The sequence below is a fragment of the Grampus griseus genome (genome assembly GCF_964374135.1).
Source record: "Grampus griseus genome assembly, chromosome: 4".
Classification (NCBI taxonomy): domain Eukaryota; kingdom Metazoa; phylum Chordata; class Mammalia; order Artiodactyla; family Delphinidae; genus Grampus; species Grampus griseus.
The window spans coordinates 130,387,576-130,401,160 of NC_138997.1; the positions used below are offsets into that span (position 1 = coordinate 130,387,576).

General features: G+C 35.8%; 1 protein-coding gene across 3 annotated transcripts in view; it reads left to right on the forward strand.

The window, feature by feature from the left end:
- LARP1B (La ribonucleoprotein 1B) overlaps positions 1 to 13,585 on the forward strand; it is a 130,567-nt gene that overhangs the window by 55,162 nt on the left and 61,820 nt on the right. The window lies entirely within an intron of this gene.

Sequence of the window (13,585 nt, forward strand, 5' to 3'; positions counted from 1 at the left end):
GCCACTGGACCACCAGGGGCGTCCCCCTTCTACTTCTGTACCCATTCTTTTTCAGTTAGATTTACGTTTATCGTCTGTTTGTTCCTTAATTGTCAGAGATTCCTAGGCTTATGACTTAAGACTCTATATTCTTACTCTAACTGCTCTCTCTAAGCACTCTTTCTACTGAGGACTTTATTCACCACTGTATGTTGTTTTAATCCCAACTCTTTTATATCTAGACTAGATTTTGACCCTGAATTTCAGATGCAGTGTGTCTAGCTGCCTCCTGGGACATTTCATCATATTTGTCCTAGAGTTCTTTAAAAATCAACATACCCCAAACTGAATTTATTATTTCTCCATTCAAAACCCCCTTCTTTAGCTCCTTTTCCTCCTCACAGTAAACAGAACTCCCCAGTTGGTTTATGATTCCTATCTTGGTGATTGCGTCTGTGATCCCTGAACATTGGCATGGGTATATCCCTCTTGCCTCAAGTTAGTCAGTAAGTCTTGTTTGTGTTACTCTCATATTTCATGAATTCTTCTATATCTCCATGTTTCTACTTTTCCAGCCTCATGTCACTGCTCTTTTTCTCTGTACACTGAAGTACTTGGAGTTTCCCAAAGATACTCTTCTCATCTTTAAGCTTTTGTGCATGTTCCACCAAAGCCTTGAAATCCTCTTGCCCCATCATCTTTTTTTTTTTTTTTTTTTTTTTGTGGTATGCGGGCCTCTCACTGTTGTGGCCTCTCCCGTTGCAGAACACAGGCTCCGGACACGCAGGCTCAGCGGCCATGGCTCATGGGCCTAGCCGCTCCGCGGCATGTGGGATCTTCCCGGACCGGGGCACAAACCTTTGTCTCCTGCATCGGCAGGCGGACTCTCAACCACTGCGCCACCAGGGAAGCCCCTTGCCCCATCATCTTTGCTACACAAACTCCTATTCATGATTCAAACTTGGTTAGACATCATCTTCTTTGAGCATCCTTTCATGTTCTACATTTCCTGCTCTCTCCACAGTTACGTAAACCTCTATAGTAGCAGAATACAAGTGAAGGAGCTTGATTCAAGTGTTCTCTCTGTGAGTATATGAATGGCTAGGTTCCCAGATAACCCTCCTATGGAAAATAACTAAAAATTCTAGATTAAATTATTGAAAAAATTACAAAAAAAAAAGTTATGCTTGTACCATAGATTGACTGAATATGCAATCCCAGAGAAAAGAAACTGAGCTCAGAAGCGGACATTTACTCAGAGGACATTTCTTGGTCTTGGTTCTGAATGGAGGCAGGTGGGAAGTAACCACTCAATGGTCAAACATTTATGGATTTGCAGCTCAAATTCATAATATACTTCAGTCTGAAAAAAGCTAGAACTAAGAATATAAAGTAGTTCTGGACTATTAAAATCACAGGCGCCTGGCATATGCAAATGTATATCCTCTTTGGAGGAACTTATTTCAGAGTTTGGCAAACTCTTCTGTACAGGACTGGATAGTAAATATTTTCTGCTTTGCAGGCTACTTAGGGTCTCTGTAGCATGTTCTTTGTTTCATGGTTGGTTTTATGGTGGTTGTTTTTTGTATTTTTTATTTTATTTTAATGTAGCCCTTTATTGTAAAAGCTGTTTTTAGCTAGAGGGCTGTACAATAAAACAGACCACGGGCCAGATTTGGCCCACTGATGGTAGACTGATGTCATTCTAAGCCTCAAAATATTCCCATAAGTATTTTCTAAGGGAAGTAAGTTTAGAATGGGGTTGGTGCTCAGAGAAAAAAAAGACTAAGCAAGCAAGATAGTTCCACTGTCTTGGTGGAGGATTTTATGTATACTTGGAAATAATTTATAATCTGTAGGTTTTAGGCGCAATATTCTGTAAATGTCAATTAGGCCAGACTGTTAACTGATAGCATTGTTCAAATCTTATATATCCTTAGACTTTTTTTCCCTCATATAAATTACTGAGAGAGGGCTGTTAAAATCTTCAACTGTGGTTGAAATTCGTTTATTTCTTCCTTTAGAGCTGTCAGTTTTTGCTATATAAATTTTGTAGCTCTATTGTTAAATGCATGTATATGTGATGCATATATATGCATCTGTTATGAGATGCAGTATACATATGTAGTTATGTATTCTTGATGAATTGATTCATCATTGTGAAATATGCACAGTGATCCATATTGACTCATCATTATTTATTTTAATTTTTTTTTTTTTTAAATTTTGGCTGCGTTGGGTCTTTGTTGCGTGCAGGCTTTCTTTAGTTGTGGCAAGCGGGGGCTATTCTTCGTTGCAGTGTGTGGGCTTTTCATTGCAATGGCTTCTCCTGTTGCGGAGCACGGGCTCTAGGCACCTGGGCTTCAGTAGTTGTGGCTCATGGGCTCTAGAGCGCAGGCTCAGTAGTTGTGGCGCCCAGGCTTAGGTGCTCTGTGGCATGTGGGATCTTTCTGGACCAGGGATCGAACCCGTGTCCCCTGCATTGACTGGCGGATTCTTAACCACTGCACCCCCAAGGAAGTCCCTCATCATTATTTCTTGTAATGCCATGTCTGATGTTGAAGCCAAAGTTGCCACCTTTCTTTAATCTTTTTACTTTCAGCCTATTAGTGCCTTTATTTTATTTATATTTACTTATTTTATTTTTATTTTTATTTATTTATTTGCTGTGCTGTGTGGCTGGCAGGATCTTAGTTCCCCGATCAGGGATCAAACCAAGGCCCTGGCAGTGAAAACTCCAAGTCCTAGCCACTGGACTGCCAGGGAATTCCCCAGTTAGTGCCTTTATTTTATAGGAGGGTTTCTTGTAGACATCATATAATTGGGTCTTACTAGTTATAATATTTTTATTTCCTTTTTAATTTCTTTTGTGACCTCTAAGTTAATCAAACGTTTTATAATATTACATTTTAGTTTCCCTTTTGGCTTCTTAGTTATGCTTCTTTAAACTTTATTTTTTAGTGATTACTCTAGTGCTAATAATATGCGTCCTTAACTTTTCTAAATCTTTATAGATTATTATATCATTTCACAGTTTTCTCATCTGACAGTTAATATTTCTTGGCTTACAAATATAATTTATAATTACAAAAATATAGTTCCACTACCTTTGTGCTAGTGTTGTCGTATTCTTTTACATGTATTCTAAGCCCATCTTAAAATGTTATTATTTTGCTTTAAACTAACAGTTGTCTTTTAAGGAAATTGTGAAAAGAAAAACATAGTCTTTTATTTATTTATTTATTAAATTTTATATTTTTGCTGCATTGGGTCTTTGTTGCTGTGCGTGAGCTTTCTCTAGTTGCAGCAAGCAGGGGCTACTGTTTGTTGTGGTGCACAGGCTTCTCATCACGGTGGCTTCTCTTGTTGAGTAGCACGGGCTCTAGGTGTGTGGGCTTCATTAGTTGCAGCATGTGGCTCAGCAGTTGCGGCACACGGGCTCTAGGGCACATAGGCTTCAGTAGTTGTGACGTGGGCTCAGTAGTTGTGGCTCGCAGGCTATTTTCCCTCTGTTTTATACATTAAATTGTGTCTACAAATCTGTCTTTATTTTCACTAGCTTTTGTCTGCCATCTCCATTCTATTCTTAAGCTCATCCAAGTACAAAGTTTTCAGTTCTATAACTTATTTTTTTTGTAGTCTATGTTTTTGGCTGGGATTTCCTATCTGTTCACTCATTCAGACCATCTTTTCCTTTAGTTCATCAAACTTAACTCTGTAATAGTTGCTTTAAAGTCCCTATTGTAAAATCTAACATTTGAGACATCAGGAAGACAGTTTCTGTTGACTGTTGTTGTTGTTTTCTTGACTGTGTGTTACATCTTCCTGTTTCTTTTCACATTTTAGATACTAAATGTGAAATGTGTTTTTACTAGACATTTTAGGTATTATACTGTAGAGATTATAGATTATGTCATCTTCCTCTGAGGAATGTTGATTTTTTTGTTTTTTTTGGCCTGACAGCTTGGAATTTTGTGGGCTTGGTTTTATTCTTTGTTAGGTTAGATCTGTGGAAAACCTCTCTAACTTGGTAGAGCTTAGCTTCTAAACCCTATGTTTCCTCAACATCTTATCAGGTTTTGTGTTAGGCTTTGCTAGGGAATCTAGAGTAGGTCTTACTGTAGGAGGTGGGCCTTACTCTGTAGCCTGGCCTAATTTTTAAAGTGCATCTTACCTGGATGCCCTGGGTGTTGATGAGTGGTTAACAAGGGGTCTCCATTCTCAACTGGGTCTATATGTCATTATCTCCCAATGCTATTGGACCTTTAATGTAACTGTTCAGCTCAGTCCCATTGCAGCTGTTTTTGGATATGTGTCAGGGAGTCTTATCCTCTATGTATGTAGCTCAGCCTTCAGCCAAGGACTCACAGGGGTCTGACCCCCTACTCACAAGGGGTATTGCCCCCTCCAACACTAATTATGTCCCTCTTCCTCAGTGCTCTGCTCTATAGATTACATTGCTTCTGCTTCCCTGAATGCTAATCACTACCTTCTCAGCTCAGCAGGACAGCCATGCTTTGCTTGGGCTGAAGCTTGCTGTGCTGTGGTTGGGAAATTGTACTGAGAAAAGAGAGCTGGGGTGATTGTGGAGTCCACCTTGTGAATTTCTCTTCTTTCAGAGATCAGGATCTTGCATTGCTAGTTATCCAGTGCCAAAATAGTTACTTTATATCAGTTTATGGTTATTTTCGTTGGCAGAAGTAGGCTTGTATCAGTTACTCTATCATATTCAGAGGCAGAAGATCATAACTGTTATATCATAAAATTAAAGTCTGACAGTGTTAAGTCTTTGTAAAGAATGGCACAATAGGAACTCACATACCACAGTTGGTGCTAGATTAAATTGTTAGAACCATCTTTTTAAAAAAGTTGAAGTATTGTTGATTTACAATATTATATTAATTTCAGGTGTACATCCTGGTGTTTCAGAATTTTTATAGATTATCTTCCATTTAAAGTTATTATAAAATATTGGCTATATTCCCTGTGCTATACAATATATACTTGAAGTTTATTTATTTTATACATAGTAGTTTGTACCTCTTAATCCCCTACTCCTGTCTTGCCCCTTCTCACTCCCTCCCCTGACTGGTCACCATTAGTTGTTCTCTATATCTGTGAGTCTGTTTCTGTTTTGTTATATTCATTCATTTATTTTATTTTTTAGAGTCCACTTGTAAGTAATAACATACAGTATCTATCTTCTTTGACTTATTTCACTAGGCATAATACACACTAGGCCCGTCTATGTTGTTGCATGTTACAGCCACCTTTGTAAACAGTTTAATATTACTTACTAAAGTTGACTATTTATGCATCCTAGGAAACATCTATTCCATTTCTAAATGTATATGTATACACACAGATATCTAATAAGCATCAATTTCATATCATGTCCAAAATAGTATAATGGATAGATGAATTGTGTCTTTGTGTATAATGGTTTGGTATTTAGCAGTGAAATAAATTAATCATAGATACAGAAATGGGGATGATTTTTTTCCTTTCAATATGTTTTATTCTGGTGAAGTTACAAAAGTAGATACAAAATATTTTTTTTAAAGTAGTTAACTGACTTAGAAAAATAAAGTTCCTAAAGTTTTAAAAATATAAAATAAAATTTCATGTAAAGAACATTTTAAAATATTTTAGATGATAAGACTAACTTAAACTATTTTCAATGTAGACCAAACATAGAATGTTGTTGTATAATAAATCTATAGCACACTGGTAATCCATTTGGATTTACAGAATACTTGTTTGGAATAGAATCTGATAATGAGAGAAAACCCAAGTGAATTTCAATGCAGTTGCTTCAGTAAAATTACTGCGATCACAGGTAATATCAATATCATCCCCCAGAGCCCTTTACAGTCTGAAATATCAAAATCTAATGCAAAAACAAAGGAAGACCGAGGAACTATTATTTTCCCTCTTTGCCAGAAGTGTACAATAGTAAAAAACCAAATCTAGTTACTGAACTGATATTAGGAGGAAATAATGTCCCTGTTGAAGCTGCTTAGTTTGGTGTACCAGCTGGTATTTTCAGGCCAGAATTCTACAGACAGGAGAGACAGCCACCTACAACCAGGCAAGGGTAACACCAGCACCATGACTGGAGCCGCTTAGAAACAAAGAAAGGGGGATGATTTTTAAAGTAATGCTGGTGTACATCAAATAAGAGAATGGTAAAAGGATGATAATTGAAACTAGGTAATGGATATATAAGGCTTCAGTATACTGTTCTATTTTTGCATATGTTAGAGAAATTCCCAAATAAAAATTAAACTAAAAAAGATTTGGTGAGTGTTATTCATGGAATATATGCAGTATATTATCATATTAAAATATGATTTTATTTACATAAAGTTCAAACACAGGGGAAGTGAAATATATTGCTTAGGGGAACTTTCAAAGGTGGTTAATAAAAGAACAGTTAGGAAATGACCTTCACTAAAATCCATATAGCAGTACCTCTGGAGAAAAGGAAGAGAATGTGATTGGGCAGAAGCAAACAAGGAGCTTTAAGGTATTGTCAGTGTTCTGTTAACCTAGATGGTGGTAACAGGTGGTATTCACAGCTATTAATTTTTATACTGTACACATATAGTTTACACTAAGGCAGAATTATTTTAAAAGACCTGGATGAAAGAATTTTGAGAGTTTTGGGTTGGCATAATCAAGGGAGGCATTATAGAGAAGGATTAGGCTTAGACTTGGCCCTAGTAATGAATATTCTATATTATAATTAACAAAACACTTAATCTAGGACCCACTGTTTTGTTCAATACTCCTGACCAAAAAAAAAAAAAAAAACCCACAAGAAAATATCTTCCTTTGGAACGCATTCTTCTTGACTTCAGTTTCTCTCTTGTTTTTCATTCAGTCATCCATTTTTTGTTCATTCATTACAGATATCGGAGTACCTGTGAGGTGTCAAGCTTAGTGATAGGCACTTGTGTACAGTGTTGAGGAAAATAAACAGCAAGTCCCTGATGTCATGGAGTTTACAGGCCCAAGGTCCTTTATGTTTCCCCTGTTTGTTGAGCTTAGACTAGGAACCTCCTTTGTATGTTTGATTTAAGGTGTAGACTAGTCAGCCCTAAACAACTGGCTCATTTCTTGCCTTTTCCTGGGACTCTGCTTGATTTATTTTTCAGGTTTCTGTGGCAGAGAAAATTTTTTTCCCACTGCTAAAACAGTGGTTGTAAAATTTGCCCCCTTATAACTTTTATCAGAATTTCCATCCCTTGATGCACGCAAGAGCTTTTCCTTGGTTTTTAGGCACTATCTGGAAATGTACAAAATCAAAACAGAATAGGTAGTCCAGCTAGTGAAGGTAACCAGTTGGCTTGATTTGAAGGGGGAAAATGGAGAAAAGAGAGCTGAGGACAGAAAGTAGCCTCTGGTGCTGTAAGTAGGTGGACTGTCTCTTAAATAAATGTTAAAGCCTTGTGCTTGTTGCGAAGAACAGTGATGATGAAAATGTTGTGTCTCAAAGAAAGTGGATTGAAGAGTGACTGAGAATTCAATACGACAACAATGTATGTCAGTAAATGAAAAATCAGATTCTAAAGTATCTCCTTCAAAGATAGTGTTTAAGTTAGCTTTTACAATATAAATTATGTAGTTTATAAAATCTGGCCTGTTCCTTCTTTGATGGAATTGCAGTGATGTGTAACACAGATGTATTTTTTAATATCCTGAGAAAGATAATTTATGAAAAATACAGTTTGCAATTTTTAAATTACTGTTTCTTGAGTAAAGAAAAGTTGCTCAACACTGATAGGTCTAAGACCTAACTTATGTGTCTTCTCTAATGCACTGGAATTAAATATTATTTGGGAATTGGTTCTAGAGTCCTTTTAAGTTGAAAACTGAGTATGGCCAAAATACTCTCAAAAGTCCTTTAAACGACTTGTAAAATACGTATGTGGTTTTAAACATAGCCCCACATCATAATATGCATATGTAAATTTATCATATATATAGTAATGTAGCAGGATCGTATTTATAAAATATTCGAGTGTTTCACTGTTTGAAGCACTTGAGCAAATTTATGAAGATTCTAACTTGTTGGCTCTTCCTGTTCATGGTCATCTTTTTCCTAAGAGGCTGATTTTTAAAATAATTCAAATTTAGTCAGTGTTTCTCAACTTTTTTTATTCATGAAAGGCTTTAATTATAAAATTAGGTCCTTGAGGATATGGTGAAACTATACTTGTTTAGATACTTTACATTTTAATCTCTCTTTTTTTTTTTTTCTTTTTTTTTTTTTGGCCGCACTGCATGGCTTGCAGGATTTCCCCGACCAGGGATCAAACCCAGGCCCCCGGCAGTGGAAGTGCGGAGTCCTAACCACTGGACTGCCAGGAAATTCCCTAGATACTTTACCTTTTAATGGTCAGGACATTATTAAAATGTATGCATCCTTTTGTTGGGTTTTTCTTTATGTGAATTAACATTTTAGGGCTTAATTACTTCACTGCATATGTTCATTGAGTAGAATGGCAGTTGCATTAAAAAATAACTTAAAAAGTTACTGTAATTGCTGAACAAGTATAATCAAATTTCTTTAAAAATGTTACTACTATTGTGATGTACTAAAATTGAAGATTGTTTGGGTAGGTGGGATGGGAGCAGGTTGTGAAGTGTCTTGAAGTCTATGTAGGAATTTAGAAAAGGAGCGATTGCAGTTCTTACAAAGAAAAGTGGTATGATCAAAATATGGTTTAGTAAGGTTTAATCTAACAGAGGCATTAGCCTAGGTCAGAGTAGGGGAGGGCAGAAGTTGAGTTAAAACTTATTTATAATAATCCAGGGGTGAAATGAAATGCTGAACCAAAGGGATATGTATAATATGTATGTGAATTTTTTGAACCACCTGTGAGTTAGTTATAGACACTATGCCACTTTATCCATAAATATAAAGCCTGTATCTCTTAAAAACCAGTACATTCTCCTACATAACAATAGCTGTCAAACGTAGAAAGTTTAGTCTTGATAGAATGTTATATCTAATATATAGCCTATATTTAGATTTCTCTAATTGTCTTAATACTGTCCTTTATAACTTTTTATTTATTTTTTGATACCAACTCCAAGAATCACACATTGCATTTAGAATTACATAATTTTAATTTTCTTTAATTTAGAATAATTCCTCAGCCTTTTTTTTTTTTGCTTTTCATGCCATTGGCTTTTTTTTTCTTTGTCTTTTCCATTATGGTTTATTACAGGATACTGAACATAGTTCACTGTGCTATACAATAAGATCTTGTTGTTTATCCATTTTATGTGTAATTGTTTGCATCTGCTAGTCCCAAATGCCCAATCCAGTCCTCCCCTGTCCCCCCTTCCCCTTGGCAACCACAAGTCTGTTCTCTGTGTCTGAGTCTGTTTCTGTTTTGTAGATAAGTTCATTTGTGTCATATTTTAGATTCCATGTGTAAGTGATATCATGTGGTAGGTATTTGTCTTTCTGACTTAACTTCACTTAGTATGATAATCTCTAGGTCCATCCAAGTTGCTGCAAATGGCATTATTTCATTCTTTGTTATGGATGAGTAATATTTTATTTTGTATATATATATATATACACACATACATACACACCACACCTTCTTATCCATTCATCTGTTGATGGACATGTAAGTTGTTTCTGTGTCTTGGCTATTGTAAATTGTGCTACTATGAACATAGGGGTGCAGACATTGACATTTTTGAAGAATCCAGGTCAATAGTTTTGGAAAATATCCCTCAGTTTAGGTTTGCCTGGTATTTCCATATGACTAGCTTTAGGTTAAATATTTTTGGCAGGAATATTACATAGGTTATGCGCCGTCTTTAGTATATCACCTCAGGAGACATAATGATGTCATTTGGTTTTCATGTTGTCACTTTCCTTCATATGTCTTCTGCAAACAGATGAAGAAGGTACCTGCTTCCCTTTGTAATTAATAAGTGATCTCTGGAGTAATATTTTAAAGCCATGTTCCCCAGCAGTCTTCACTTAGTGTTTTAGCTTCCATTGATGACTTTTGCTTGAATCAGTTTTACTATGGTGATTATAAGATGGTAATTTTTTATTTGTTACTCCCTCTATGTCAGTTAGCATTCTTCTGTAAAAGAGAACTTTCCATTCGTTTTTTATTTTGTATTTTAACTTTCTCTTCTCTCTGTCTGTTTCTGTCTCTCTCTCTTTTTAATGTCAGTATGGACTCTTGAATGGATACCATTCCATTCCAGTTATTCATTTTGATGTTCAAATGTTTCACATTTGGTCAGGTTAGAACTTTCTCAAGATGGCTAATGTATACCAATGTTAGGTCCCCATTGCTTAGCACTTTTCATACCTTATGACATGACAAAATGGCATGCTTGCCTTTACTGGGGGGTGTCTTTTTTTTATGGTAAAATATGTATACAGAAAATTTACAGTTTTAACCATTTTTGAGTGTACAATTTCCGCCTGCTTTTTAAATGTGGTCTTCCCTGGTCCTACCCTTGACCTGCTTCTCTTAGAACTTTGTTATCTTGTCCATAAATGAGAGAATTTATTCCCAGGTTTTTAATCATTAACTGTATGCTAATGACATCCTAGTGTCTTTGTGAGCCTCTAGAACTGTAACCAGTAGCTATTAGATTTTCCAGCTGTGTGTCTCGTGTTCCATAGGTATGTCATTTATATTCTGTCTCCATTTAAAAAATTAAAGGAAACCTACCCTAAACCTCTTTTCTATGTTTTTCTAAATTTTGGTTGGATGCCTTAGGAATCCTCATCAACTTCTAACTTCCAACATGCAGTGTGTCACTAGGTCCTATCCATCCTTCCCTAACCATCACTACTGCCATGCAACAGTTCTGGTCTGCACCATCTCTCTATGGGGTTTGTATACTAGGTTCTTGGCTCTAGTTCATTCTCTTTCTAGCTTTCCTCTTGTCAGAGAGTAGTCTTCCTCCTTCCTTTCTCCTTTCCTCCTTTTTTTCCTAGCAAGTAAGGGAATTTACTACCAGAAGTCCAAGGAGTAGTACTTGCTTCCAGACAAGTCTTTGTCTAGGACTTCAAAGAATGATTTCACATTTCTCTACTCCTATCTTTGGTCTTCTTTCCTCTGTGTTAGCTTCATTTTCAGTCAGGCTTTCTCTGTCAGATGGCAAAGATGGCTGCAAATAGTTTCAGGCTTACTTAATTTTCAAAATAAGTGATCCCAAGGAAAAGAATGCAAATCCTTCAAATTTCTAAAATATTAATCCTACTATTTTCCTATTTTTCTTAATGCTCTTCAGTGCTTTTTTACCTCCCTCAACATAAACTTCAAATTGCTTGGAAAACAAGAATTCATGATTTGGCTCTTACATATCTCTCTGTCTTCATTGTGCCACTGCTTTCAGTTTTAAAATTCATAATAAATATCAAGATGCATGTGTTATTTCTTCTGTCTGCACTATTTTTTTACATTGTTTACTTGCCAAACTCCTTTTCATCCTTTAGACTGCAAAACCCAGTTCAGATTTTACTCTTCCCAGGAAATACCTCTTTGATAGTTTTTATTGTCATCCACCCCAGAAAAATCACGTGTTAATTCTAGCTTTTTACCTCATATGTGCCAATTTTTTTTTTTTTTTTTTTTTTTTTTTTTTTTTGCGGTACACAGGCCTCTCACTGTTGTGGCCTCTCCCATTGCGGAGCACAGACTCCGGACGCGCAGGCTCAGCGGCCATGGCTCACGGGCCCAGCCGCTCCGATATGTGCCAATTTTTAACTCTTATAGTGAAATGTAATTAATTTGTTTACAAGTCTTATCCACTGATTATTAAGTCTTTTTGGTCCCCTTTTGACCAAGGCAAAGTCTAAGTTTATTTAAAAAACAAAAATTAGACTGACTATAGATTCAATTGGGGTAGACTGTGTAATTCATATCAGCCCTCCTGCCGAGAACAACTGGAAAAGTAGGTAAAAAAATCTGCATGAAAACACAGTAGAGCTAACAATACAATAAAGAATTGTGTGGCTAAAATCTGGAAGAAGGAAATCTGAAGAAGACTGGCATAACAGTCTGCATTTCCCTCAGAGGCATCAGCTAGTTCCAGAAGAAGCAACTGAAAAGCTGAAAAGAGATTTTTTGAAAAACTCATGGAACTAGGGTAATAAAAATTGGTGTTCAGAAACCAGTTGGGGACCTCTAGTAAGCCTTCTAGGCTTTGGGAACTCTAAAGGCCTACATCCTAGAAAATCAGGGTAACTTAAAAAGATATGCTCTCGGTAGAGTTAGCATCTGTACATTTTAATCCCTCATTGGATCAGCATGCTGATGCCTGTAGCCACTTAGTTGAAGGAAAACACAAATCCTTTCTGGAGTAAAATATCATCCTAAGCCTCAAGTTTTCAAAAATAATGTCTGCCCCCCCCAAAAAATAATCAGGCATACAAGAAGACAAGATGATATTATAGAAAAAACAAAAGGAACAACAGAAAATAGAGACAGATCCATAGAGATCCAGGTAATAGAGTTATCAGACTTTAGTTATTATTAACATGATTTTTAAAAAGGTAAAATGGAGAATTTAATCAGAGAAGTAGAAATTTTAAAAAGGAATCTAACTGAAATTCTGGAAATGAAAAATATAAAATGAGTGCAATGAACTGGCTTAACAGTAGATAAGTACACGCTGAATACAGAATTACTAAGATGGGTTAAGAAAAAATCAAGAGTGAAGCATGGAGCAAAAAAAGTGGAAAATAAACTGTTGTCAGAGACATAGGAGATACAGTCCCAAGCTCAAACATACATTTGATTGGATTCTCAGAAGAGAGGAGTGAGAGGATAAGGCAGAAATATTATTTGAAGAAATTATGGCTGACGTTTTACCAAAACCGATGAAAGATATAACAAGAGATAAATTCAAGAGGTCCTATGAACTCCAAAGAATATAAATATAAAGAAAACCACATCAAGGTTATAATTTAAAACTGCTGAAAATAAATAACAAAAGCCAGAGAAAAAGGACAAACTTCTTTAAAAGCATCAATAGTAAGACTTACAGCTAACTTTTCAGCAGAAATAATGGAAGTCGGGAGACAATGGGGTGGTGTAATCACAGTACTGGAAGGGAACTAGTGTTCAGAAATAAAGGTAGACAAATAGTTGAAGGGTACACTTAATATAGGTGAATTTTATGGTATGTAAATTGTATCTCAATGCAGCTGTTTAAAATGAAGGTGAAATAACCAACAGACATATGAAAACTGAGAAAATTTATTTTCAGCAGCTACGCTTTAAAGAAAGTACAAAGAAGTATTTTAGGCAAAGGAAAATGATTCCAGGAAGAAGGTGAAGGTACAGAAAGGAATAAAGAGCAATGGAAATGGTAAATACATGTGTAGATTTAAATAAATATTGACACTAACCACAACAAAGTTGGTATAACTCTATGGGTAAAGTGGATTTTTAAGGCAAAAAGAATTATTCAGGATTAAATGGGACATTTCATAATCATAAAAGGTTTAGTTGCACCAGAAAATATATTAGTTCTAAACTTGTATGCATTTAATAGCAGCCTCAAAATATGTAAGACAAAAATTGATAGGTGTACATAGACAAAT